Source organism: Phyllobates terribilis, unplaced genomic scaffold (genome assembly GCF_046119375.1).
Source record: "Phyllobates terribilis strain yellow unplaced genomic scaffold, ASM4611937v1 Scaffold_74__1_contigs__length_7073193, whole genome shotgun sequence".
Lineage (NCBI taxonomy): Eukaryota > Metazoa > Chordata > Amphibia > Anura > Dendrobatidae > Phyllobates > Phyllobates terribilis.
The window spans coordinates 1130911-1156204 of NW_027362834.1; the positions used below are offsets into that span (position 1 = coordinate 1130911).

General features: G+C 44.8%; 15 non-coding genes across 15 annotated transcripts; all 15 read left to right on the plus strand.

Annotated features, from left to right (window-relative positions):
- The first annotated feature begins 800 nt into the window (after nucleotides 1-800).
- LOC141194489 (U2 spliceosomal RNA) lies at nucleotides 801-991 on the plus strand. The gene has a single exon (XR_012267115.1). It is a non-coding gene; the product is annotated as a U2 spliceosomal RNA (small nuclear RNA).
- Nucleotides 992-2110: 1119 nt separating this feature from the next.
- On the plus strand, nucleotides 2111-2301 carry LOC141194490 (U2 spliceosomal RNA). Its single transcript, XR_012267116.1, has one exon. It is a non-coding gene; the product is annotated as a U2 spliceosomal RNA (small nuclear RNA).
- A 1119-nt stretch (nucleotides 2302-3420) lies between these two features.
- On the plus strand, nucleotides 3421-3611 carry LOC141194491 (U2 spliceosomal RNA). Its single transcript, XR_012267117.1, has one exon. It is a non-coding gene; the product is annotated as a U2 spliceosomal RNA (small nuclear RNA).
- Nucleotides 3612-4728: 1117 nt separating this feature from the next.
- LOC141194492 (U2 spliceosomal RNA) lies at nucleotides 4729-4919 on the plus strand. Its single transcript, XR_012267118.1, has one exon. It is a non-coding gene; the product is annotated as a U2 spliceosomal RNA (small nuclear RNA).
- Nucleotides 4920-6039: 1120 nt separating this feature from the next.
- On the plus strand, nucleotides 6040-6229 carry LOC141195885 (U2 spliceosomal RNA). Its single transcript, XR_012268456.1, has one exon. It is a non-coding gene; the product is annotated as a U2 spliceosomal RNA (small nuclear RNA).
- A 1121-nt stretch (nucleotides 6230-7350) lies between these two features.
- On the plus strand, nucleotides 7351-7541 carry LOC141194493 (U2 spliceosomal RNA). Its single transcript, XR_012267119.1, has one exon. It is a non-coding gene; the product is annotated as a U2 spliceosomal RNA (small nuclear RNA).
- A 1122-nt stretch (nucleotides 7542-8663) lies between these two features.
- Nucleotides 8664-8854, plus strand: LOC141194495 (U2 spliceosomal RNA). The gene has a single exon (XR_012267120.1). It is a non-coding gene; the product is annotated as a U2 spliceosomal RNA (small nuclear RNA).
- Nucleotides 8855-9977: 1123 nt separating this feature from the next.
- On the plus strand, nucleotides 9978-10168 carry LOC141194496 (U2 spliceosomal RNA). Its single transcript, XR_012267121.1, has one exon. It is a non-coding gene; the product is annotated as a U2 spliceosomal RNA (small nuclear RNA).
- A 1121-nt stretch (nucleotides 10169-11289) lies between these two features.
- LOC141194497 (U2 spliceosomal RNA) lies at nucleotides 11290-11480 on the plus strand. The gene has a single exon (XR_012267122.1). It is a non-coding gene; the product is annotated as a U2 spliceosomal RNA (small nuclear RNA).
- A 1120-nt stretch (nucleotides 11481-12600) lies between these two features.
- LOC141196176 (U2 spliceosomal RNA) lies at nucleotides 12601-12791 on the plus strand. Its single transcript, XR_012268741.1, has one exon. It is a non-coding gene; the product is annotated as a U2 spliceosomal RNA (small nuclear RNA).
- Nucleotides 12792-13911: 1120 nt separating this feature from the next.
- On the plus strand, nucleotides 13912-14102 carry LOC141195876 (U2 spliceosomal RNA). Its single transcript, XR_012268449.1, has one exon. It is a non-coding gene; the product is annotated as a U2 spliceosomal RNA (small nuclear RNA).
- A 1120-nt stretch (nucleotides 14103-15222) lies between these two features.
- On the plus strand, nucleotides 15223-15413 carry LOC141194498 (U2 spliceosomal RNA). The gene has a single exon (XR_012267123.1). It is a non-coding gene; the product is annotated as a U2 spliceosomal RNA (small nuclear RNA).
- Nucleotides 15414-16534: 1121 nt separating this feature from the next.
- LOC141194500 (U2 spliceosomal RNA) lies at nucleotides 16535-16725 on the plus strand. Its single transcript, XR_012267125.1, has one exon. It is a non-coding gene; the product is annotated as a U2 spliceosomal RNA (small nuclear RNA).
- Nucleotides 16726-17843: 1118 nt separating this feature from the next.
- Nucleotides 17844-18034, plus strand: LOC141194501 (U2 spliceosomal RNA). The gene has a single exon (XR_012267126.1). It is a non-coding gene; the product is annotated as a U2 spliceosomal RNA (small nuclear RNA).
- Nucleotides 18035-19154: 1120 nt separating this feature from the next.
- Nucleotides 19155-19345, plus strand: LOC141195938 (U2 spliceosomal RNA). Its single transcript, XR_012268509.1, has one exon. It is a non-coding gene; the product is annotated as a U2 spliceosomal RNA (small nuclear RNA).
- Nucleotides 19346-25294: the final 5949 nt, after the last annotated feature.

Consider the following 25294-nt stretch of genomic DNA (forward strand, 5'->3'; position numbering starts at 1 on the left):
CACAATATAATTGACCTTTCAGTATATTGTTGCACACACACCATCTATTTAGCAAATGCCCTTGTTATCAACAGCAGCCTTTTAAACTCACCTGAGCTAACAGGTATGTGAGCTGGTTACTCTGCTGCGCTTAAAATTTCTTTTTTGGTTTGCTACAATGCCTTTTCTGAAACGTTGTCTCCCTCTGCTGGAACACTGACTTCTTTCATTTAATGCCTGCAGACTATAAAAGAGAAACCAACCCAAAAAGTTTGGTTGATTAGTCTGTGGCATTCTTTTAAACTGTTGCTTATGGCGGTCTCTGTGAGCTTCTCAGTGACATTCAGCCATCCAGGTATCCCGCCTGCAGTAGTCGGAATGTGGCAATGGAACGCTGGCTGCGCGTGTCATAATAGGCTCTGAGCCTTTATATACCTGCGCACAGCAGCAGCCACCTTCAGTCTGCTGCTGGACAGCCAGCAGCAGCAGCAGCAGGAGAGGTAATTAATCAGCAACCCTCCTGCTAAGGGTAGACAGCTGCTCGTTCCACCCCCCCCCCTCGCCTTAATTGGTTCTCCTCCCTTCCAACGGTGTTGAGGCGGGTGGGAACAGCTGGGGGTTGAGGGTACTGTGCTAAAAGAGGTGGAGTTATGCAGATCTAAAACGCGTGGATTGCAGCAGCAGCAAGCCGAAAAGTGCAGGCATGTGAGGGATCTAGAGGTTGACAGCATGTCTTCTTAACGGGAGTCCAGGTGGCCATCTCCACAAATGGACTTTTCAGAATCCTTGGGTGGCACCGTAGTCGGAAACCAATTCTGGTTATCGCTTCTCGGCCTTTTGGCTAAGATCAAGTGTAGTATCTGTTCTTATCAGTTTAATATCTGATACGTCCCCTATCTGGGGACCATATATTAAATGGATTTTTAGAACAGGGAGATGGAAAAAGAGCTTGCTCTGTCCACTCCACGCATTGACCTGGTATTGCAGTATCTCCAGGACCGGTGCACCCCTTCTTTAATGCAGTTTCTAAAATCAGAAAGAATTGAATTCAATGCTTTTTGTTCATTTTGCTTGTTTGTCGGATTTTGGGATGGACTCTTTGGCTTTGCTTTTCTTCTCCTCATTGGATTTTTCATGTTAAAAGTTGCAGAAGCCAGATGACAAGCTCATTTTGGTTCAACTTCAGCAACTGTGCATTGCATTGCCATGTAATGTAATGTAATGCAATGCTATCTATCTAGCTCTCCCTCTATACTTCCTTTTGGATAAACAGACATATTAGGCAAGCATTTTGGAGCTTTCACCTAAATAACTACAGGTGGTGAGATAAGCTGCACAATATAATTGACCTTTCAGTATATTGTTGCACACATACCATCTATTTAGCAAATGCCCTTGTTATCAACAGCAGCCTTTTAAACTCACCTGAGCTAACAGGTATGTGAGCTGGTTACTCTGCTGCGCTTAAAATTTCTTTTTTGGTTTGCTACAATGCCTTTTCTGAAACGTTGTCTCCCTCTGCTGGAACACTGACTTCTTTCATTTAATGCCTGCAGACTATAAAAGAGAAACCAACCCAAAAAGTTTGGTTGATTAGTCTGTGGCATTCTTTTAAACTGTTGCTTATGGCGGTCTCTGTGAGCTTCTCAGTGACATTCAGCCATCCAGGTATCCCGCCTGCAGTAGACGGAATGTGGCAATGGAACGCTGGCTGCGCGTGTCATAATAGGCTCTGAGCCTTTATATACCTGCGCACAGCAGCAGCCACCTTCAGTCTGCTGCTGGACAGCCAGCAGCAGCAGCAGGAGAGGTAATTAATCAGCAACCCTCCTGCTAAGGGTAGACAGCTGCTCGTTCCACCCCCCCCCCCAGCCTTAATTGGTTCTCCTCCCTTCCAACGGTGTTGAGGCGGGTGGGAACAGCCGGGGGTTGAGGGTACTGTGCTAAAAGAGGTGGAGTTATGCAGATCTAAAACGCGTGGATTGCAGCAGCAGCAAGCCGAAAAGTGCAGGCATGTGAGGGATCTAGAGGTTGACAGCATGTCTTCTTAACGGGAGTCCAGGTGGCCATCTCCACAAATGGACTTTTCAGAATCCTTGGGTGGCACCGTAGTCGGAAACCAATTCTGGTTATCGCTTCTCGGCCTTTTGGCTAAGATCAAGTGTAGTATCTGTTCTTATCAGTTTAATATCTGATACGTCCCCTATCTGGGGACCATATATTAAATGGATTTTTAGAACAGGGAGATGGAAAAAGAGCTTGCTCTGTCCACTCCACGCATTGACCTGGTATTGCAGTATCTCCAGGACCGGTGCACCCCTTCTTTAATGCAGTTTCTAAAATCAGAAAGAATTGAATTCAATGCTTTTTGTTCATTTTGCTTGTTTGTCGGATTTTGGGATGGACTCTTTGGCTTTGCTTTTCTTCTCCTCATTGGATTTTTCATGTTAAAAGTTGCAGAAGCCAGATGACAAGCTCATTTTGGTTCAACTTCAGCAACTGTGCATTGCATTGCCATGTAATGTAATGTAATGCAATGCTATCTATCTAGCTCTCCCTCTATACTTCCTTTTGGATAAACAGACATATTAGGCAAGCATTTTGGAGCTTTCACCTAAATAACTACAGGTGGTGAGATAAGCTGCACAATATAATTGACCTTTCAGTATATTGTTGCACACACACCATCTATTTAGCAAATGCCCTTGTTATCAACAGCAGCCTTTTAAACTCACCTGAGCTAACAGGTATGTGAGCTGGTTACTCTGCTGCGCTTAAAATTTCTTTTTTGGTTTGCTACAATGCCTTTTCTGAAACGTTGTCTCCCTCTGCTGGAACACTGACTTCTTTCATTTAATGCCTGCAGACTATAAAAGAGAAACCAACCCAAAAAGTTTGGTTGATTAGTCTGTGGCATTCTTTTAAACTGTTGCTTATGGCGGTCTCTGTGAGCTTCTCAGTGACATTCAGCCATCCAGGTATCCCGCCTGCAGTAGACGGAATGTGGCAATGGAACGCTGGCTGCGCATGTCATAATAGGCTCTGAGCCTTTATATACCTGCGCACAGCAGCAGCCACGTTCAGTCTGCTGCTGGACAGCCAGCAGCAGCAGCAGCAGGAGAGGTAATTAATCAGCAACCCTCCTGCTAAGGGTAGACAGCTGCTCGTTCCACCCCCCCCCGCCTTAATTGGTTCTCCTCCCTTCCAACGGTGTTGAGGCGGGTGGGAACAGCCGGGGGTTGAGGGTACTGTGCTAAAAGAGGTGGAGTTATGCAGATCTAAAACGCGTGGATTGCAGCAGCAGCAAGCCGAAAAGTGCAGGCATGTGAGGGATCTAGAGGTTGACAGCATGTCTTCTTAACGGAAGTCCAGGTGGCCATCTCCACAAATGGACTTTTCAGAATCCTTGGGTGGCACCGTAGTCGGAAACCAATTCTGGTTATCGCTTCTCGGCCTTTTGGCTAAGATCAAGTGTAGTATCTGTTCTTATCAGTTTAATATCTGATACGTCCCCTATCTGGGGACCATATATTAAATGGATTTTTAGAACAGGGAGATGGAAAAAGAGCTTGCTCTGTCCACTCCACGCATTGACCTGGTATTGCAGTATCTCCAGGACCGGTGCACCCCTTCTTTAATGCAGTTTCTAAAATCAGAAAGAATTGAATTCAATGCTTTTTGTTCATTTTGCTTGTTTGTCGGATTTTGGGATGGACTCTTTGGCTTTGCTTTTCTTCTCCTCATTGGATTTTTCATGTTAAAAGTTGCAGAAGCCAGATGACAAGCTCATTTTGGTTCAACTTCAGCAACTGTGCATTGCATTGCCATGTAATGTAATGTAATGCAATGCTATCTATCTAGCTCTCCCTCTATACTTCCTTTTGGATAAACAGACATATTAGGCAAGCATTTTGGAGCTTTCACCTAAATAACTACAGGTGGTGAGATAAGCTGCACAATATAATTGACCTATCAGTATATTGTTGCACACACACCATCTATTTAGCAAATGCCCTTGTTATCAACAGCAGCCTTTTAAACTCACCTGAGCTAACAGGTATGTGAGCTGGTTACTCTGCTGCGCTTAAAATTTCTTTTTTGGTTTGCTACAATGCCTTTTCTGAAACGTTGTCTCCCTCTGCTGGAACACTGACTTCTTTCATTTAATGCCTGCAGACTATAAAAGAGAAACCAACCCAAAAAGTTTGGTTGATTAGTCTGTGGCATTCTTTTAAACTGTTGCTTATGGCGGTCTCTGTGAGCTTCTCAGTGACATTCAGCCATCCAGGTATCCCGCCTGCAGTAGACGGAATGTGGCAATGGAACGCTGGCTGCGCGTGTCATAATAGGCTCTGAGCCTTTATATACCTGCGCACAGCAGCAGCCACCTTCAGTCTGCTGCTGGACAGCCAGCAGCAGCAGCAGGAGAGGTAATTAATCAGCAACCCTCCTGCTAAGGGTAGACAGCTGCTCGTTCCACCCCCCCCCCGCCTTAATTGGTTCTCCTCCCTTCCAACGGTGTTGAGGCGGGTGGGAACAGCCGGGGGTTGAGGGTACTGTGCTAAAAGAGGTGGAGTTATGCAGATCTAAAACGCGTGGATTGCAGCAGCAGCAAGCCGAAAAGTGCAGGCATGTGAGGGATCTAGAGGTTGACAGCATGTCTTCTTAACGGGAGTCCAGGTGGCCATCTCCACAAATGGACTTTTCAGAATCCTTGGGTGGCACCGTAGTCGGAAACCAATTCTGGTTATCGCTTCTCGGCCTTTTGGCTAAGATCAAGTGTAGTATCTGTTCTTATCAGTTTAATATCTGATACGTCCCCTATCTGGGGACCATATATTAAATGGATTTTTAGAACAGGGAGATGGAAAAAGAGCTTGCTCTGTCCACTCCACGCATTGACCTGGTATTGCAGTATCTCCAGGACCGGTGCACCCCTTCTTTAATGCAGTTTCTAAAATCAGAAAGAATTGAATTCAATGCTTTTTGTTCATTTTGCTTGTTTGTCGGATTTTGGGATGGACTCTTTGGCTTTGCTTTTCTTCTCCTCATTGGATTTTTCATGTTAAAAGTTGCAGAAGCCAGATGACAAGCTCATTTTGGTTCAACTTCAGCAACTGTGCATTGCATTGCCATGTAATGTAATGTAATGCAATGCTATCTATCTAGCTCTCCCTCTAAACTTTCTTTTGGATAAACAGACATATTAGGCAAGCATTTTGGAGCTTTCACCTAAATAACTACAGGTGGTGAGATAAGCTGCACAATATAATTGACCTTTCAGTATATTGTTGCACACACACCATCTATTTAGCAAATGCCCTTGTTATCAACAGCAGCCTTTTAAACTCACCTGAGCTAACAGGTATGTGAGCTGGTTACTCTGCTGCGCTTAAAATTTCTTTTTTGGTTTGCTACAATGCCTTTTCTGAAACGTTGTCTCCCTCTGCTGGAACACTGACTTCTTTCATTTAATGCCTGCAGACTATAAAAGAGAAACCAACCCAAAAAGTTTGGTTGATTAGTCTGTGGCATTCTTTTAAACTGTTGCTTATGGCGGTCTCTGTGAGCTTCTCAGTGACATTCAGCCATCCAGGTATCCCGCCTGCAGTAGACGGAATGTGGCAATGGAACGCTGGCTGCGCGTGTCATAATAGGCTCTGAGCCTTTATATACCTGCGCACAGCAGCAGCCACCTTCAGTCTGCTGCTGGACAGCCAGCAGCAGCAGCAGCAGGAGAGGTAATTAATCAGCAACCCTCCTGCTAAGGGTAGACAGCTGCTCGTTCCACCCCCCCCCCGCCTTAATTGGTTCTCCTCCCTTCCAACGGTGTTGAGGCGGGTGGGAACAGCCGGGGGTTGAGGGTACTGTGCTAAAAGAGGTGGAGTTATGCAGATCTAAAAAGCGTGGATTGCAGCAGCAGCAAGCCGAAAAGTGCAGGCATGTGAGGGATCTAGAGGTTGACAGCATGTCTTCTTAACGGGAGTCCAGGTGGCCATCTCCACAAATGGACTTTTCAGAATCCTTGGGTGGCACCGTAGTCGGAAACCAATTCTGGTTATCGCTTCTCGGCCTTTTGGCTAAGATCAAGTGTAGTATCTGTTCTTATCAGTTTAATATCTGATACGTCCCCTATCTGGGGACATATATTAAATGGATTTTTAGAACAGGGAGATGGAAAAAGAGCTTGCTCTGTCCACTCCACGCATTGACCTGGTATTGCAGTATCTCCAGGACCGGTGCACCCCTTCTTTAATGCAGTTTCTAAAATCAGAAAGAATTGAATTCAATGCTTTTTGTTCATTTTGCTTGTTTGTCGGATTTTGGGATGGACTCTTTGGCTTTGCTTTTCTTCTCCTCATTGGATTTTTCATGTTAAAAGTTGCAGAAGCCAGATGACAAGCTCATTTTGGTTCAACTTCAGCAACTGTGCATTGCATTGCCATGTAATGTAATGTAATGCAATGCTATCTATCTAGCTCTCCCTCTATACTTCCTTTTGGATAAACAGACATATTAGGCAAGCATTTTGGAGCTTTCACCTAAATAACTACAGGTGGTGAGATAAGCTGCACAATATAATTGACCTTTCAGTATATTGTTGCACACACACCATCTATTTAGCAAATGCCCTTGTTATCAACAGCAGCCTTTTAAACTCACCTGAGCTAACAGGTATGTGAGCTGGTTACTCTGCTACGCTTAAAATTTCTTTTTTGGTTTGCTACAATGCCTTTTCTGAAACGTTGTCTCCCTCTGCTGGAACACTGACTTCTTTCATTTAATGCCTGCAGACTATAAAAGAGAAACCAACCCAAAAAGTTTGGTTGATTAGTCTGTGGCATTCTTTTAAACTGTTGCTTATGGCGGTCTCTGTGAGCTTCTCAGTGACATTCAGCCATCCAGGTATCCCGCCTGCAGTAGACGGAATGTGGCAATGGAACGCTGGCTGCGCGTGTCATAATAGGCTCTGAGCCTTTATATACCTGCGCACAGCAGCAGCCACCTTCAGTCTGCTGCTGGACAGCCAGCAGCTGCAGCAGCAGGAGAGGTAATTAATCAGCAACCCTCCTGCTAAGGGTAGACAGCTGCTCGTTCCACCCCCCCCCCCGCCTTAATTGGTTCTCCTCCCTTCCAACGGTGTTGAGGCGGGTGGGAACAGCCGGGGGTTGAGGGTACTGTGCTAAAAGAGGTGGAGTTATGCAGATCTAAAACGCGTGGATTGCAGCAGCAGCAAGCCGAAAAGTGCAGGCATGTGAGGGATCTAGAGGTTGACAGCATGTCTTCTTAACGGGAGTCCAGGTGGCCATCTCCACAAATGGACTTTTCAGAATCCTTGGGTGGCACCGTAGTCGGAAACCAATTCTGGTTATCGCTTCTCGGCCTTTTGGCTAAGATCAAGTGTAGTATCTGTTCTTATCAGTTTAATATCTGATACGTCCCCTATCTGGGGACCATATATTAAATGGATTTTTAGAACAGGGAGATGGAAAAAGAGCTTGCTCTGTCCACTCCACGCATTGACCTGGTATTGCAGTATCTCCAGGACCGGTGCACCCCTTCTTTAATGCAGTTTCTAAAATCAGAAAGAATTGAATTCAATGCTTTTTGTTCATTTTGCTTGTTTGTCGGATTTTGGGATGGACTCTTTGGCTTTGCTTTTCTTCTCCTCATTGGATTTTTCATGTTAAAAGTTGCAGAAGCCAGATGACAAGCTCATTTTGGTTCAACTTCAGCAACTGTGCATTGCATTGCCATGTAATGTAATGTAATGCAATGCTATCTATCTAGCTCTCCCTCTATACTTCCTTTTGGATAAACAGACATATTAGGCAAGCATTTTGGAGCTTTCACCTAAATAACTACAGGTGGTGAGATAAGCTGCACAATATAATTGACCTTTCAGTATATTGTTGCACACACACCATCTATTTAGCAAATGCCCTTGTTATCAACAGCAGCCTTTTAAACTCACCTGAGCTAACAGGTATGTGAGCTGGTTACTCTGCTGCGCTTAAAATTTCTTTTTTGGTTTGCTACAATGCCTTTTCTGAAACGTTGTCTCCCTCTGCTGGAACACTGACTTCTTTCATTTAATGCCTGCAGACTATAAAAGAGAAACCAACCCAAAAAGTTTGGTTGATTAGTCTGTGGCATTCTTTTAAACTGTTGCTTATGGCGGTCTCTGTGAGCTTCTCAGTGACATTCAGCCATCCAGGTATCCCGCCTGCAGTAGACGGAATGTGGCAATGGAACGCTGTCTGCGCGTGTCATAATAGGCTCTGAGCCTTTATATACCTGCGCACAGCAGCAGCCACCTTCAGTCTGCTGCTGGACAGCCAGCAGCAGCAGCAGCAGAAGAGGTAATTAATCAGCAACCCTCCTGCTAAGGGTAGACAGCTGCTCGTTCCACCCCCCCCCCCCGCCTTAATTGGTTCTCCTCCCTTCCAACGGTGTTGAGGCGGGTGGGAACAGCCGGGGGTTGAGGGTACTGTGCTAAAAGAGGTGGAGTTATGCAGATCTAAAACGCGTGGATTGCAGCAGCAGCAAGCCGAAAAGTGCAGGCATGTGAGGGATCTAGAGGTTGACAGCATGTCTTCTTAACGGGAGTCCAGGTGGCCATCTCCACAAATGGACTTTTCAGAATCCTTGGGTGGCACCGTAGTCGGAAACCAATTCTGGTTATCGCTTCTCGGCCTTTTGGCTAAGATCAAGTGTAGTATCTGTTCTTATCAGTTTAATATCTGATACGTCCCCTATCTGGGGACCATATATTAAATGGATTTTTAGAACAGGGAGATGGAAAAAGAGCTTGCTCTGTCCACTCCACGCATTGACCTGGTATTGCAGTATCTCCAGGACCGGTGCACCCCTTCTTTAATGCAGTTTCTAAAATCAGAAACAATTGAATTCAATGCTTTTTGTTCATTTTGCTTGTTTGTCGGATTTTGGGATGGACTCTTTGGCTTTGCTTTTCTTCTCCTCATTGGATTTTTCATGTTAAAAGTTGCAGAAGCCAGATGACAAGCTCATTTTGGTTCAACTTCAGCAACTGTGCATTGCATTGCCATGTAATGTAATGTAATGCAATGCTATCTATCTAGCTCTCCCTCTATACTTCCTTTTGGATAAACAGACATATTAGGCAAGCATTTTGGAGCTTTCACCTAAATAACTACAGGTGGTGAGATAAGCTGCACAATATAATTGACCTTTCAGTATATTGTTGCACACACACCATCTATTTAGCAAATGCCCTTGTTATCAACAGCAGCCTTTTAAACTCACCTGAGCTAACAGGTATGTGAGCTGGTTACTCTGCTGCGCTTAAAATTTCTTTTTTGGTTTGCTACAATGCCTTTTCTGAAACGTTGTCTCCCTCTGCTGGAACACTGACTTCTTTCATTTAATGCCTGCAGACTATAAAAGAGAAACCAACCCAAAAAGTTTGGTTGATTAGTCTGTGGCATTCTTTTAAACTGTTGCTTATGGCGGTCTCTGTGAGCTTCTCAGTGACATTCAGCCATCCAGGTATCCCGCCTGCAGTAGTCGGAATGTGGCAATGGAACGCTGGCTGCGCGTGTCATAATAGGCTCTGAGCCTTTATATACCTGCGCACAGCAGCAGCCACCTTCAGTCAGCTGCTGGACAGCCAGCAGCAGCAGCAGCAGGAGAGGTAATTAATCAGCAACCCTCCTGCTAAGGGTAGACAGCTGCTCGTTCCACCCCCCCCCCCCCGCCTTAATTGGTTCTCCTCCCTTCCAACGGTGTTGAGGCGGGTGGGAACAGCCGGGGGTTGAGGGTACTGTGCTAAAAGAGGTGGAGTTATGCAGATCTATAACGCATGGATTGCAGCAGCAGCATGCCGAAAAGTGCAGGCATGTGAGGGATCTAGAGGTTGACAGCATGTCTTCTTAACGGGAGTCCAGGTGGCCATCTCCACAAATGGACTTTTCAGAATCCTTGGGTGGCACCGTAGTCGGAAACCAATTCTGGTTATCGCTTCTCGGCCTTTTGGCTAAGATCAAGTGTAGTATCTGTTCTTATCAGTTTAATATCTGATACGTCCCCTATCTGGGGACCATATATTAAATGGATTTTTAGAACAGGGAGATGGAAAAAGAGCTTGCTCTGTCCACTCCACGCATTGACCTGGTATTGCAGTATCTCCAGGACCGGTGCACCCCTTCTTTAATGCAGTTTCTAAAATCAGAAAGAATTGAATTCAATGCTTTTTGTTCATTTTGCTTGTTTGTCGGATTTTGGGATGGACTCTTTGGCTTTGCTTTTCTTCTCCTCATTGGATTTTTCATGTTAAAAGTTGCAGAAGCCAGATGACAAGCTCATTTTGGTTCAACTTCAGCAACTGTGCATTGCATTGCCATGTAATGTAATGTAATGCAATGCTATCTATCTAGCTCTCCCTCTATACTTCCTTTTGGATAAACAGACATATTAGGCAAGCATTTTGGAGCTTTCACCTAAATAACTACAGGTGGTGAGATAAGCTGCACAATATAATTGACCTTTCAGTATATTGTTGCACACACACCATCTATTTAGCAAATGCCCTTGTTATCAACAGCAGCCTTTTAAACTCACCTGAGCTAACAGGTATGTGAGCTGGTTACTCTGCTGCGCTTAAAATTTCTTTTTTGGTTTGCTACAATGCCTTTTCTGAAACGTTGTCTCCCTCTGCTGGAACACTGACTTCTTTCATTTAATGCCTGCAGACTATAAAAGAGAAACCAACCCAAAAAGTTTGGTTGATTAGTCTGTGGCATTCTTTTAAACTGTTGCTTATGGCGGTCTCTGTGAGCTTCTCAGTGACATTCAGCCATCCAGGTATCCCGCCTGCAGTAGTCGGAATGTGGCAATGGAACGCTGGCTGCGCGTGTCATAATAGGCTCTGAGCCTTTATATACCTGCGCACAGCAGCAGCCACCTTCAGTCTGCTGCTGGACAGCCAGCAGCAGCAGCAGCAGGAGAGGTAATTAATCAGCAACCCTCCTGCTAAGGGTAGACAGCTGCTCGTTCCACCCCCCCCCCCGCCTTAATTGGTTCTCCTCCCTTCCAACGGTGTTGAGGCGGGTGGGAACAGCTGGGGGTTGAGGGTACTGTGCTAAAAGAGGTGGAGTTATGCAGATCTAAAACGCGTGGATTGCAGCAGCAGCAAGCCGAAAAGTGCAGGCATGTGAGGGATCTAGAGGTTGACAGCATGTCTTCTTAACGGGAGTCCAGGTGGCCATCTCCTCAAATGGACTTTTCAGAATCCTTGGGTGGCACCGTAGTCGGAAACCAATTCTGGTTATCGCTTCTCGGCCTTTTGGCTAAGATCAAGTGTAGTATCTGTTCTTATCAGTTTAATATCTGATACGTCCCCTATCTGGGGACCATATATTAAATGGATTTTTAGAACAGGGAGATGGAAAAAGAGCTTGCTCTGTCCACTCCACGCATTGACCTGGTATTGCAGTATCTCCAGGACCGGTGCACCCCTTCTTTAATGCAGTTTCTAAAATCAGAAAGAATTGAATTCAATGCTTTTTGTTCATTTTGCTTGTTTGTCGGATTTTGGGATGGACTCTTTGGCTTTGCTTTTCTTCTCCTCATTGGATTTTTCATGTTAAAAGTTGCAGAAGCCAGATGACAAGCTCATTTTGGTTCAACTTCAGCAACTCTGCATTGCATTGCCATGTAATGTAATGTAATGCAATGCTATCTATCTAGCTCTCCCTCTATACTTCCTTTTGGATAAACAGACATATTAGGCAAGCATTTTGGAGCTTTCACCTAAATAACTACAGGTGGTGAGATAAGCTGCACAATATAATTGACCTTTCAGTATATTGTTGCACACACACCATCTATTTAGCAAATGCCCTTGTTATCAACAGCAGCCTTTTAAACTCACCTGAGCTAACAGGTATGTGAGCTGGTTACTCTGCTGCGCTTAAAATTTCTTTTTTGGTTTGCTACAATGCCTTTTCTGAAACGTTGTCTCCCTCTGCTGGAACACTGACTTCTTTCATTTAATGCCTGCAGACTATAAAAGAGAAACCAACCCAAAAAGTTTGGTTGATTAGTCTGTGGCATTCTTTTAAACTGTTGCTTATGGCGGTCTCTGTGAGCTTCTCAGTGACATTCAGCCATCCAGGTATCCCGCCTGCAGTAGACGGAATGTGGCAATGGAACGCTGGCTGCGCGTGTCATAATAGGCTCTGAGCCTTTATATACCTGCGCACAGCAGCAGCCACCTTCAGTCTGCTGCTGGACAGCCAGCAGCAGCAGCAGCAGGACAGGTAATTAATCAGCAACCCTCCTGCTAAGGGTAGACAGCTGCTCGTTCCACCCCCCCCCCGCCTTAATTGGATCTCCTCCCTTCCAACGGTGTTGAGGCGGGTGGGAACAGCCGGGGGTTGAGGGTACTGTGCTAAAAGAGGTGTAGTTATGCAGATCTATAACGCATGGATTGCAGCAGCAGCATGCCGAAAAGTGCAGGCATGTGAGGGATCTAGAGGTTGACAGCATGTCTTCTTAACGGGAGTCCAGGTGGCCATCTCCACAAATGGACTTTTCAGAATCCTTGGGTGGCACCGTAGTCGGAAACCAATTCTGGTTATCGCTTCTCGGCCTTTTGGCTAAGATCAAGTGTAGTATCTGTTCTTATCAGTTTAATATCTGATACGTCCCCTATCTGGGGACCATATATTAAATGGATTTTTAGAACAGGGAGATGGAAAAAGAGCTTGCTCTGTCCACTCCACGCATTGACCTGGTATTCCAGTATCTCAAGGACCGGTGCACCCCTTCTTTAATGCAGTTTCTAAAATCAGAAAGAATTGAATTCAATGCTTTTTGTTCATTTTGCTTGTTTGTCGGATTTTGGGATGGGCTCTTTGGCTTTGCTTTTCTTCTCCTCATTGGATTTTTCATATTAAAAGTTGCAGAAGCCAGATGACAAGCTCATTTTGGTTCAACTTCAGCAACTGTGCATTGCATTGCCATGTAATGTAATGTAATGCAATGCTATCTATCTAGCTCTCCCTCTATACTTCCTTTTGGATAAACAGACATATTAGGCAAGCATTTTGGAGCTTTCACCTAAATAACTACAGGTGGTGAGATAAGCTGCACAATATAATTGACCTTTCAGTATATTGTTGCACACACACCATCTATTTAGCAAATGCCCTTGTTATCAACAGCAGCCTTTTAAACTCACCTGAGCTAACAGGTATGTGAGCTGGTTACTCTGCTGCGCTTAAAATTTCTTTTTTGGTTTGCTACAATGCCTTTTCTGAAACGTTGTCTCCCTCTGCTGGACCACTGACTTCTTTCATTTAATGCCTGCAGACTATAAAAGAGAAACCAACCCAAAAAGTTTGGTTGATTAGTCTGTGGCATTCTTTTAAACTGTTGCTTATGGCGGTCTCTGTGAGCTTCTCAGTGACATTCAGCCATCCAGGTATCCCGCCTGCAGTAGACGGAATGTGGCAATGGAACGCTGGCTGCGCGTGTCATAATAGGCTCTGAGCCTTTATATACCTGCGCACAGCAGCAGCCACCTTCAGTCTGCTGCTGGACAGCCAGCAGCAGCAGCAGCAGGAGAGGTAATTAATCAGCAACCCTCCTGCTAAGGGTAGACAGCTGCTCGTTCCACCCCCCCCCCGCCTTAATTGGATCTCCTCCCTTCCAACGGTGTTGAGGCGGGTGGGAACAGCCGGGGGTTGAGGGTACTGTGCTAAAAGAGGTGGAGTTATGCAGATCTATAACGCATGGATTGCAGCAGCAGCATGCCGAAAAGTGCAGGCATGTGAGGGATCTAGAGGTTGACAGCATGTCTTCTTAACGGGAGTCCAGGTGGCCATCTCCACAAATGGACTTTTCAGAATCCTTGGGTGGCACCGTAGTCGGAAACCAATTCTGGTTATCGCTTCTCGGCCTTTTGGCTAAGATCAAGTGTAGTATCTGTTCTTATCAGTTTAATATCTGATACGTCCCCTATCTGGGGACCATATATTAAATGGATTTTTAGAACAGGGAGATGGAAAAAGAGCTTGCTCTGTCCACTCCACGCATTGACCTGGTATTCCAGTATCTCCAGGACCGGTGCACCCCTTCTTTAATGCAGTTTCTAAAATCAGAAAGAATTGAATTCAATGCTTTTTGTTCATTTTGCTTGTTTGTCGGATTTTGGGATGGGCTCTTTGGCTTTGCTTTTCTTCTCCTCATTGGATTTTTCATATTAAAAGTTGCAGAAGCCAGATGACAAGCTCATTTTGGTTCAACTTCAGCAACTGTGCATTGCATTGCCATGTAATGTAATGTAATGCAATGCTATCTATCTAGCTCTCCCTCTATACTTCCTTTTGGATAAACAGACATATTAGGCAAGCATTTTGGAGCTTTCACCTAAATAACTACAGGTGGTGAGATAAGCTGCACAATATAATTGACCTTTCAGTATATTGTTGCACACACACCATCTATTTAGCAAATGCCCTTGTTATCAACAGCAGCCTTTTAAACTCACCTGAGCTAACAGGTATGTGAGCTGGTTACTCTGCTGCGCTTAAAATTTCTTTTTTGGTTTGCTACAATGCCTTTTCTGAAACGTTGTCTCCCTCTGCTGGAACACTGACTTCTTTCATTTAATGCCTGCAGACTATAAAAGAGAAACCAACCCAAAAAGTTTGGTTGATTAGTCTGTGGCATTCTTTTAAACTGTTGCTTATGGCGGTCTCTGTGAGCTTCTCAGTGACATTCAGCCATCCAGGTATCCCGCCTGCAGTAGACGGAATGTGGCAATGGAACGCTGGCTGCGCGTGTCATAATAGGCTCTGAGCCTTTATATACCTGCGCACAGCAGCAGCCACCTTCAGTCTGCTGCTGGACAGCCAGCAGCAGCAGCAGCAGGAGAGGTAATTAATCAGCAACCCTCCTGCTAAGGGTAGACAGCTGCTCGTTCCACCCCCCCCCCGCCTTAATTGGTTCTCCTCCCTTCCAACGGTGTTGAGGCGGGTGGGAACAGCCGGGGGTTGAGGGTACTGTGCTAAAAGAGGTGGAGTTATGCAGATCTAAAACGCGTGGATTGCAGCAGCAGCAAGCCGAAAAGTGCAGGCATGTGAGGGATCTAGAGGTTGACAGCATGTCTTCTTAACGGGAGTCCAGGTGGCCATCTCCACAAATGGACTTTTCAGAATCCTTGGGTGGCACCGTAGTCGGAAACCAATTCTGGTTATCGCTTCTCGGCCTTTTGGCTAAGATCAAGTGTAGTATCTGTTCTTATCAGTTTAATATCTGATACGTCCCCTATCTGGGGACCATATATTAAATGGATTTTTAGAACAGGGAGATGGAAAAAGAGCTTGCTCTGTCCACTCCACGCATTGACCTGGTATTGCAGTATCTCCAGGACCGGTGCACCCCTTCTTTAATGCAGTTTCTAAAATCAGAAAGAATTGAATTCAATGCTTTTTGTTCATTTTGCTTGTTTGTCGGATTTTGGGATGGACTCTTTGGCTTTGCTTTTCTTCTCCTCATTGGATTTTTCATGTTAAAAGTTGCAGAAGCCAGATGACAAGCTCATTTTGGTTCAACTTCAGCAACTGTGCATTGCATTGCCATGTAATGTAATGTAATGCAATGCTATCTATCTAGCTCTCCCTCTATACTTCCTTTTGGATAAACAGACATATTAGGCAAGCATTTTGGAGCTTTCACCTAAATAACTACAGGTGGTGAGATAAGCTGCACAATATAATTGACCTTTCAGTATATTGTTGCACACACACCATCTATTTAGCAAATGCCCTTGTTATCAACAGCAGCCTTTTAAACTCACCTGAGCTAACAGGTATGTGAGCTGGTTACTCTGCTGCGCTTAAAATTTCTTTTTTGGTTTGCTACAATGCCTTTTCTGAAACGTTGTCTCCCTCTGCTGGAACACTGACTTCTTTCATTTAATGCCTGCAGACTATAAAAGAGAAACCAACCCAAAAAGTTTGGTTGATTAGTCTGTGGCATTCTTTTAAACTGTTGCTTATGGCGGTCTCTGTGAGCTTCTCAGTGACATTCAGCCATCCAGGTATCCCGCCTGCAGTAGACGGAATGTGGCAATGGAACGCTGGCTGCGCGTGTCATAATAGGCTCTGAGCCTTTATATACCTGCGCACAGCAGCAGCCACCTTCAGTCTGCTGCTGGACAGCCAGTAGCAGCAGCAGCAGGAGAGGTAATTAATCAGCAACCCTCCTGCTAAGGGTAGACAGCTGCTCGTTCCACCCCCCCCCCCGCCTTAATTGGTTCTCCTCCCTTCCAACGGTGTTGAGGCGGGTGGGAACAGCCGGGGGTTGAGGGTACTGTGCTAAAAGAGGTGGAGTTATGCAGATCTAAAACGCGTGGATTGCAGCAGCAGCAAGCCGAAAAGTGCAGGCATGTGAGGGATCTAGAGGTTGACAGCATGTCTTCTTAACGGGAGTCCAGGTGGCCATCTCCACAAATGGACTTTTCAGAATCCTTGGGTGGCACCGTAGTCGGAAACCAATTCTGGTTATCGCTTCTCGGCCTTTTGGCTAAGATCAAGTGTAGTATCTGTTCTTATCAGTTTAATATCTGATACGTCCCCTATCTGGGGACCATATATTAAATGGATTTTTAGAACAGGGAGATGGAAAAAGAGCTTGCTCTGTCCACTCCACGCATTGACCTGGTATTGCAGTATCTCCAGGACCGGTGCACCCCTTCTTTAATGCAGTTTCTAAAATCAGAAAGAATTGAATTCAATGATTTTTGTTCATTTTGCTTGTTTGTCGGATTTTGGGATGGACTCTTTGGCTTTGCTTTTCTTCTCCTCATTGGATTTTTCATGTTAAAAGTTGCAGAAGCCAGATGACAAGCTCATTTTGGTTCAACTTCAGCAACTGTGCATTGCATTGCCATGTAATGTAATGTAATGCAATGCTATCTATCTAGCTCTCCCTCTATACTTCCTTTTGGATAAACAGACATATTAGGCAAGCATTTTGGAGCTTTCACCTAAATAACTACAGGTGGTGAGATAAGCTGCACAATATAATTGACCTTTCAGTATATTGTTGCACACACACCATCTATTTAGCAAATGCCCTTGTTATCAACAGCAGCCTTTTAAACTCACCTGAGCTAACAGGTATGTGAGCTGGTTACTCTGCTGCGCTTAAAATTTCTTTTTTGGTTTGCTACAATGCCTTTTCTGAAACGTTGTCTCCCTCTGCTGGAACACTGACTTCTTTCATTTAATGCCTGCAGACTATAAAAGAGAAACCAACCCAAAAAGTTTGGTTGATTAGTCTGTGGCATTCTTTTAAACTGTTGCTTATGGCGGTCTCTGTGAGCTTCTCAGTGACATTCAGCCATCCAGGTATCCCGCCTGCAGTAGACGGAATGTGGCAATGGAACGCTGGCTGCGCGTGTCATAATAGGCTCTGAGCCTTTATATACCTGCGCACAGCAGCAGCCACCTTCAGTCTGCTGCTGGACAGCCAGCAGCAGCAGCAGGAGAGGTAATTAATCAGCAACCCTCCTGCTAAGGGTAGACAGCTGCTCGTTCCACCCCCCCCCCCGCCTTAATTGGTTCTCCTCCCTTCCAACGGTGTTGAGGCGGGTGGGAACAGCCGGGGGTTGAGGGTACTGTGCTAAAAGAGGTGGAGTTATGCAGATCTAAAACGCGTGGATTGCAGCAGCAGCAAGCCGAAAAGTGCAGGCATGTGAGGGATCTAGAGGTTGACAGCATGTCTTCTTAACGGGAGTCCAGGTGGCCATCTCCACAAATGGACTTTTCAGAATCCTTGGGTGGCACCGTAGTCGGAAACCAATTCTGGTTATCGCTTCTCGGCCTTTTGGCTAAGATCAAGTGTAGTATCTGTTCTTATCAGTTTAATATCTGATACGTCCCCTATCTGGGGACCATATATTAAATGGATTTTTAGAACAGGGAGATGGAAAAAGAGCTTGCTCTGTCCACTCCACGCATTGACCTGGTATTGCAGTATCTCCAGGACCGGTGCACCCCTTCTTTAATGCAGTTTCTAAAATCAGAAAGAATTGAATTCAATGATTTTTGTTCATTTTGCTTGTTTGTCGGATTTTGGGATGGACTCTTTGGCTTTGCTTTTCTTCTCCTCATTGGATTTTTCATGTTAAAAGTTGCAGAAGCCAGATGACAAGCTCATTTTGGTTCAACTTCAGCAACTGTGCATTGCATTGCCATGTAATGTAATGTAATGCAATGCTATCTATCTAGCTCTCCCTCTATACTTCCTTTTGGATAAACAGACATATTAGGCAAGCATTTTGGAGCTTTCACCTAAATAACTACAGGTGGTGAGATAAGCTGCACAATATAATTGACCTTTCAGTATATTGTTGCACACACACCATCTATTTAGCAAATGCCCTTGTTATCAACAGCAGCCTTTTAAACTCACCTGAGCTAACAGGTATGTGAGCTGGTTACTCTGCTGCGCTTAAAATTTCTTTTTTGGTTTGCTACAATGCCTTTTCTGAAACGTTGTCTCCCTCTGCTGGAACACTGACTTCTTTCATTTAATGCCTGCAGACTATAAAAGAGAAACCAACCCAAAAAGTTTGGTTGATTAGTCTGTGGCATTCTTTTAAACTGTTGCTTATGGCGGTCTCTGTGAGCTTCTCAGTGACATTCAGCCATCCAGGTATCCCGCCTGCAGTAGACGGAATGTGGCAATGGAACGCTGGCTGCGCGTGTCATAATAGGCTCTGAGCCTTTATATACCTGCGCACAGCAGCAGCCACCTTCAGTCTGCTGCTGGACAGCCAGCAGCAGCAGCAGCAGGAGAGGTAATTAATCAGCAACCCTCCTGCTAAGGGTAGACAGCTGCTCGTTCCACCCCCCCCCCGCCTTAATTGGTTCTCCTCCCTTCCGACAGTGTTGAGGCGGGTGGGAACAGCCGGGGGTTGAGGGTACTGTGCTAAAAGAGGTGGAGTTATGCAGATCTAAAACGCGTGGATTGCAGCAGCAGCAAGCCGAAAAGTGCAGGCATGTGACTGATCTAGAGGTTGACAGCATGTCTTCTTAACGGGAGTCCAGGTGGCCATCTCCACAAATGGACTTTTCAGAATCCTTGGGTGGCACCGTAGTCGGAAACCAATTCTGGTTATCGCTTCTCGGCCTTTTGGCTAAGATCAAGTGTAGTATCTGTTCTTATCAGTTTAATATCTGATACGTCCCCTATCTGGGGACCATATATTAAATGGATTTTTAGAACAGGGAGATGGAAAAAGAGCTAGCTCTGTCCACTCCACGCATTGACCTGGTATTGCAGTATCTCCAGGACCGGTGCACCCCTTCTTTAATGCAGTTTCTAAAATCAGAAAGAATTGAATTCAATGCTTTTTGTTCATTTTGCTTGTTTGTCGGATTTTGGGATGGACTCTTTGGCTTTGCTTTTCTTCTCCTCATTGGATTTTTCATGTTAAAAGTTGCAGAAGCCAGATGACAAGCTCATTTTGGTTCAACTTCAGCAACTGTGCATTGCATTGCCATGTAATGTAATGTAATGCAATGCTATCTATCTAGCTCTCCCTCTATACTTCCTTTTGGATAAACAGACATATTAGGCAAGCATTTTGGAGCTTTCACCTAAATAACTACAGGTGGTGAGATAAGCTGCACAATATAATTGACCTTTCAGTATATTGTTGCACACACACCATCTATTTAGCAAATGCCCTTGTTATCAACAGCAGCCTTTTAAACTCACCTGAGCTAACAGGTATGTGAGCTGGTTACTCTGCTGCGCTTAAAATTTCTTTTTTGGTTTGCTACAATGCCTTTTCTGAAACGTTGTCTCCCTCTGCTGGAACACTGACTTCTTTCATTTAATGCCTGCAGACTATAAAAGAGAAACCAACCCAAAAAGTTTGGTTGATTAGTCTGTGGCATTCTTTTAAACTGTTGCTTATGGCGGTCTCTGTGAGCTTCTCAGTGACATTCAGCCATCCAGGTATCCCGCCTGCAGTAGACGGAATGTGGCAATGGAACGCTGGCTGCGCGTGTCATAATAGGCTCTGAGCCTTTATATACCTGCGCACAGCAGCAGCCACCTTCAGTCTGCTGCTGGACAGCCAGCAGCAGCAGCAGCAGGAGAGGTAATTAATCAGCAACCCTCCTGCTAAGGGTAGACAGCTGCTCGTTCCACCCCCCCCCCCGCCTTAATTGGTTCTCCTCCCTTCCAACGGTGTTGAGGCGGGTGGGAACAGCCGGGGGTTGAGGGTACTGTGCTAAAAGAGGTGGAGTTATGCAGATCTAAAACGCGTGGATTGCAGCAGCAGCAAGCCGAAAAGTGCAGGCATGTGAGGGATCTAGAGGTTGACAGCATGTCTTCTTAACGGGAGTCCAGGTGGCCATCTCCACAAATGGACTTTTCAGAATCCTTGGGTGGCACCGTAGTCGGAAACCAATTCTGGTTATCGCTTCTCGGCCTTTTGGCTCAGATCAAGTGTCTGGACATCAGGTTCCTTGAGTGCTAGCCCTCGGCCTTCCAGCATCGCCACTCCGGTGGCTTAAGCTGGATGCTGCTATAGGGGGAGAGTGAGGAGGAAACGGGAAGGCGATTTCCGTGGCTGACTATGGGAGTCAAGCTGAAATTTGCTGGGACCGGGGACCCCCGGGTCAAGAATGGATTTCGCATTGAGATTTCCGAGGAGAAGAAGGGACATTTTTCCATGTCCTACCTGGTGAATGCCATCTTCTATGAAGCATTGAAGATTAAGAAGTCGGACATTCTTTGCCTGCAGGAATTTAGAAGTCATGGAAGGTATGTGCTTGTTCTTTCTACTATGGCTGCTTGCCAAAATCTTTATAGAACCTTGAAAGGCCATACTGAGAACTCCCTCCTAGATGGACTCACTTTTACTGTCCTCTATTCAAATGGGGATGTTCCTGTTGTTGTGTTTATGCACAATCCCTTTATCCCCCAGGAGGACATTACTGTATTCTTGAGGAGGCATTGTACTTATGTGCATTTTTCCCACAAGATCTCGAATGAAGAAGGCTTGTGGACTGGCAAATACAAGTACTTTGTTCGTTTTGCTACAGACCCCGAGGGGCCAGGGGGCATACATTATCCTCCTATGAGTTTCTCTATTGGGAGAGACACTGGTTTCTTGTACTTTCCTGATGCTCCTTTTTTCTGCAGAAGATGTAACAAGTATGGTCATGTCCAGGAGTCCTGCAGGTATCCTCCAACCTGCAGGAGGTGTAACACGTCTGGTCATATGGCGAAAGACTGCAAGAACCAGGTAAAGTGTGATGCTTGTGGTGAGGAGGGGCATGTTCTTAGGCAGTGTCAAGCTAGAACCACTCCTAAGTCTTTTGCTCAAGTGGTCGCGGAGGGGCCTGCTGTTTCTTCGACTTCTACTAGGGTTCCACAAGGTCCCCTTCCGGATGTCGGGGAGGCAACTGCTCCCCAAGAGGAAGAGGATGGCACTCAGATGGACGACATATTTGAAGATGCCCAGCTTCAGCCTCCTGCGTCAGGAGGCTTTGACATGGTGATTCCAGAGGTGATGTCACCTTTCCCTCCCCAGTTTGGTGTCCGTGGTGAGGGGGAAATGGACTTGTCCAATTCTCCTGTCATATCTTGGTGCAATACTGCTTCAGAGGAGATCGGGGGCGGTGGCCAAGGGGACTTGTCTGCTGTCCGTTTCTCTGATGAGGAGGATCCTGATGTGGTCAAGAAGAAGCCAAGGACTGAGTGTTCATCCATTGCTGCCGTGTGTGATAGCCCGGTGGACTCTCGTGCTTACCCATCAGATGTATTTTCTCCTGACATTGTTACATTTGGCATTCAGCCAGATGGTAATAGCTTTGCTTTGCTTGATGAAGGTTGAGTTGATGTTTTCTTTCTTTTTTTTTCAGGTTATGTGTGATCCCCTTTAGTTATGCCGCATCATTCTGGATGGGACATTGTGTCCCTTAATGTTAGGCAAATTAGATCTGTTACCCGAAGAACAACAGTTCTGGATTATCTAAAGGGTTTGAGTGCAGATGTCTATTGTCTACAAGAGTGTGGGATTACTGAATCTCCAGTGGATAAGGACTGGCCTTATGGCCAGTATGTTTGGTCGGGGTCCAGCTTTAACAAAAATGATGGTGTGGGGATTTTAGTTGGTAATAAGAATATTACTATTGATAGTTACACGGTTGTGGAGGTGGGTCGCTGCATTATTGTTTTTTTGAGTTATAGGGGGTGGAAGGTTAGAATGATTAATTTATATTGTCCTACTAAAAAAGAGGAGCGGCTTGCTCTTCTTGAGAAATTGAGTTTTTTTCTCCCTGGAAAAATTCCTACAGTTTTTGTTGGTGACTGTAATTGTGTCACAGAAGGTAATGTGGACATTACAGGAAAAAAGTTATCTCAACTTATTTCTGATTTTTCTTTCTTAGACGCTGCAATACTTGAGTATGGCATTCCACCACCGCCTACATATTATGCTGACCGTGGTAATATTTCATCGAGGATAGATAGGATGTTATTTTCCAAAAATATGGTTTGTTCAAGTTATGTTCAACATAAGGTACCTTTTTCTGATCATGAGTGTTTGCGTGGAGTTTTTAGTGCGAATGGGGACATGGTGTTTGGGGGTGGGGTTTGGAAATTGAATACGAGGTTGTTGGAGGATGAGGAGGTGATGAGTGAGTTGGAGAAAAGGTATGCAAGTTGGAGGTGGCGTAAGCGTGATTTTGGTAGTGTGCTTGAATGGTGGGATTTGGTGAAATTACAGTTAAAAACTTTCTTTAAAAAATGGGGCTACAAAAAAGCTGCCAGATATCGTAATAGATTTAATGACTTAAGTAGACGGATTGATTGGTTGCGTGGGTGTGTTAGGAAAGGAATGGATATGTCTGATCAGCTTGAGGTTGCTAAGAATGAGTTAAAATGTCTTCTGGATGAAAAAGGTAAAGAGATTATTTACCGTACCAAGTTAGAGCATTTGGAAAAGAATGAAAAGTGCACCAGGTACTTTTTTAAAAAAATGAATGGAAGGAAGTTGGATTTGAGTGAAGTGGTAGGTGAAGATGGATCTAGTGTGGTTGGGAAGAATGTGTTGAATGAGGTGAATGGCTTCTATAGTAAGTTGTACGATGAGAAATGGATTGATCCTGGACTTGTGTCGCATGTATTGAGTGGTATGGAGAAGAGACTTGGTTCGGATGAATGTGATGCTTTGTGTGCGGATGTTATTTTGGATGAGGTGAGGAATGTTGTTATGAGTGCTAAAAAGAATAAGACGCCTGGGAAGGATGGGTTGCCTGTGGAGCTGTATGTGAAAGCTTGGGAGTTTTTGGGTAAGGACTTGACTGAGGTTTGTAGGTATATGTGGATGAATGGTGTTTTGTGTGACAGTATGAAAGAGGGTATAGTGGTTCTTGTGTTTAAGAAGGGTGAGAAAAAGCGTTTGGAGAACTGGAGACCCATATCATTGCTTAACGCTGATTATAAGGTCTACAGTAAATTGTTAGCAAATCGTATGCGTGAGGTGATTGGTAGGGTTGTGGAGGATGACCAAGTGTGTGCCGTGCCTGGTCGGAGTATAAGTGATAATTTGTTATTGTTAAGGGATATGCTTGGGGATTGTAAGACTAGAAAGCAGAAGTGTATGGTGTTAGCAATTGATTTCGAAAAGGCTTTTGATAGAGTTTCGCATGTGTTTCTGTTTAAAGTATTGGAGAGGATGGGTTTCCCTAGGGTTTTTCTGAATGGAGTTAAGTCTTTATATGATTATGTGTCAAGTGAGTTTTTAGTGAATGGATGGTTGTCTGACAAAGTGATGATTAGGTCTGGTGTAAGACAGGGGTGCCCTATGTCCCCTGTCTTGTTTGTATGTGTGATTGAGCCTTTGCTGTGTTTAGTGAGACGTGAGAAAATGATGAGAGGATTGTTAGTGCCTGGGAGTGGGGGTAAGCATGTGAAGGTGTTAGGTTACATGGATGATGTTGTGATGGTGAGTGAAAGTATGGCTTCAATGAATAGGGTGAGGTTGCTTTTGGATTTTTTCTGTGGTGCATCAGGTTTTAGAGTTAACTGGACTAAGTGTAGTTTCAAATGCTTTGGAGATGACAGTATTCGTATGGAAGGTGTTAAGTATGAGGAGAGTGCAATTAAGATTTTAGGGGTATTTTTCAATGATGATCTGAAAGGAAATGAGAGTTGGGACGAGTGTGGTATGCGTGTTGAGCGAAAATTGAATTTTTGGAGAATGAGAGATCTTTCTTTGCGGGGCAAAGTTCTAGTTATCAAAGCAGTGATCTTACCCATTCTGCTTTTTGTGGCCATAATTTTTCCATCCCCTTTTAGGAAAGTGAAGAGAGTTGAGAAAATGATTTTTTCTTTTTTCTGGTGCAGCAAGATGGAGAAGCTGAAGAGGGAAAGCCTTTATAAGGCCTGCCAGCATGGTGGTTTGGGATTTCCTAATGTTGAGGTTTTTTTAGGGCTCCATTATATTAAGACGATTGTGGTATTGTTGGGTAAAGGTAATAAGGGTGCATGTATGGCAAGTTATTCTGCAGGATGGATGTTGTATGGGTTAGGTTGGAGAAAGAGGGATGCGAGAGTGCCTGTGTCTTTTAAGTGTCCGGTGAGGTATGAGGTGATTGAGAAGTTTGTCAAGAAGTATGATTTGCTGAGTGTGCCGGCGGATGAGTTTAGAATGACTAAGAGGGTGTATAGGAAATTGTGTGCAAATGAGGTCGAGTCTAATATTGTTGGTTTGAGAGGGAATGAGGTTGCGGATGCTTGGAGAAAGTTGGGTATGTATGGGATGTCCAACAAACAGAAGGATGTAGTGTGGATGGCGTTTCACAATATTCTTCCAGTGAGAGACGTTCAAAAGAAGAGAGGTTTGATTAGGTCGGATGTTTGTCCAAGAGATGGATGTAATGGTTGTGAGACGGTTATGCATCTGATGTGGAATTGTGATTTTGCGCAAGACGTGTGGAAATGTGTAGGGGGGTTGTGTAGGAGTTTGGCAGGAGTGACTTTTGTGGATTGGCGTGTGGTTATGTTTGGTATTGGTGCAAGTGGACGTGTAAAGGAGAGAGTTTTATGGTTAATTATGGCTTGTGTGTTAGAAAGTTTGTGGGATGTGAGGAATCTTTGTGTATTTAAAAGGAAATCAATTACAGTAAATGAATGTATTAGGATTATTCTTTCTAGGCTATTTTTGACTTACAAGATGGATAGTAGTAGCGGTGGTGGAACAGATGCCGAGGGAATATGGAAATTTAAAAAGTCG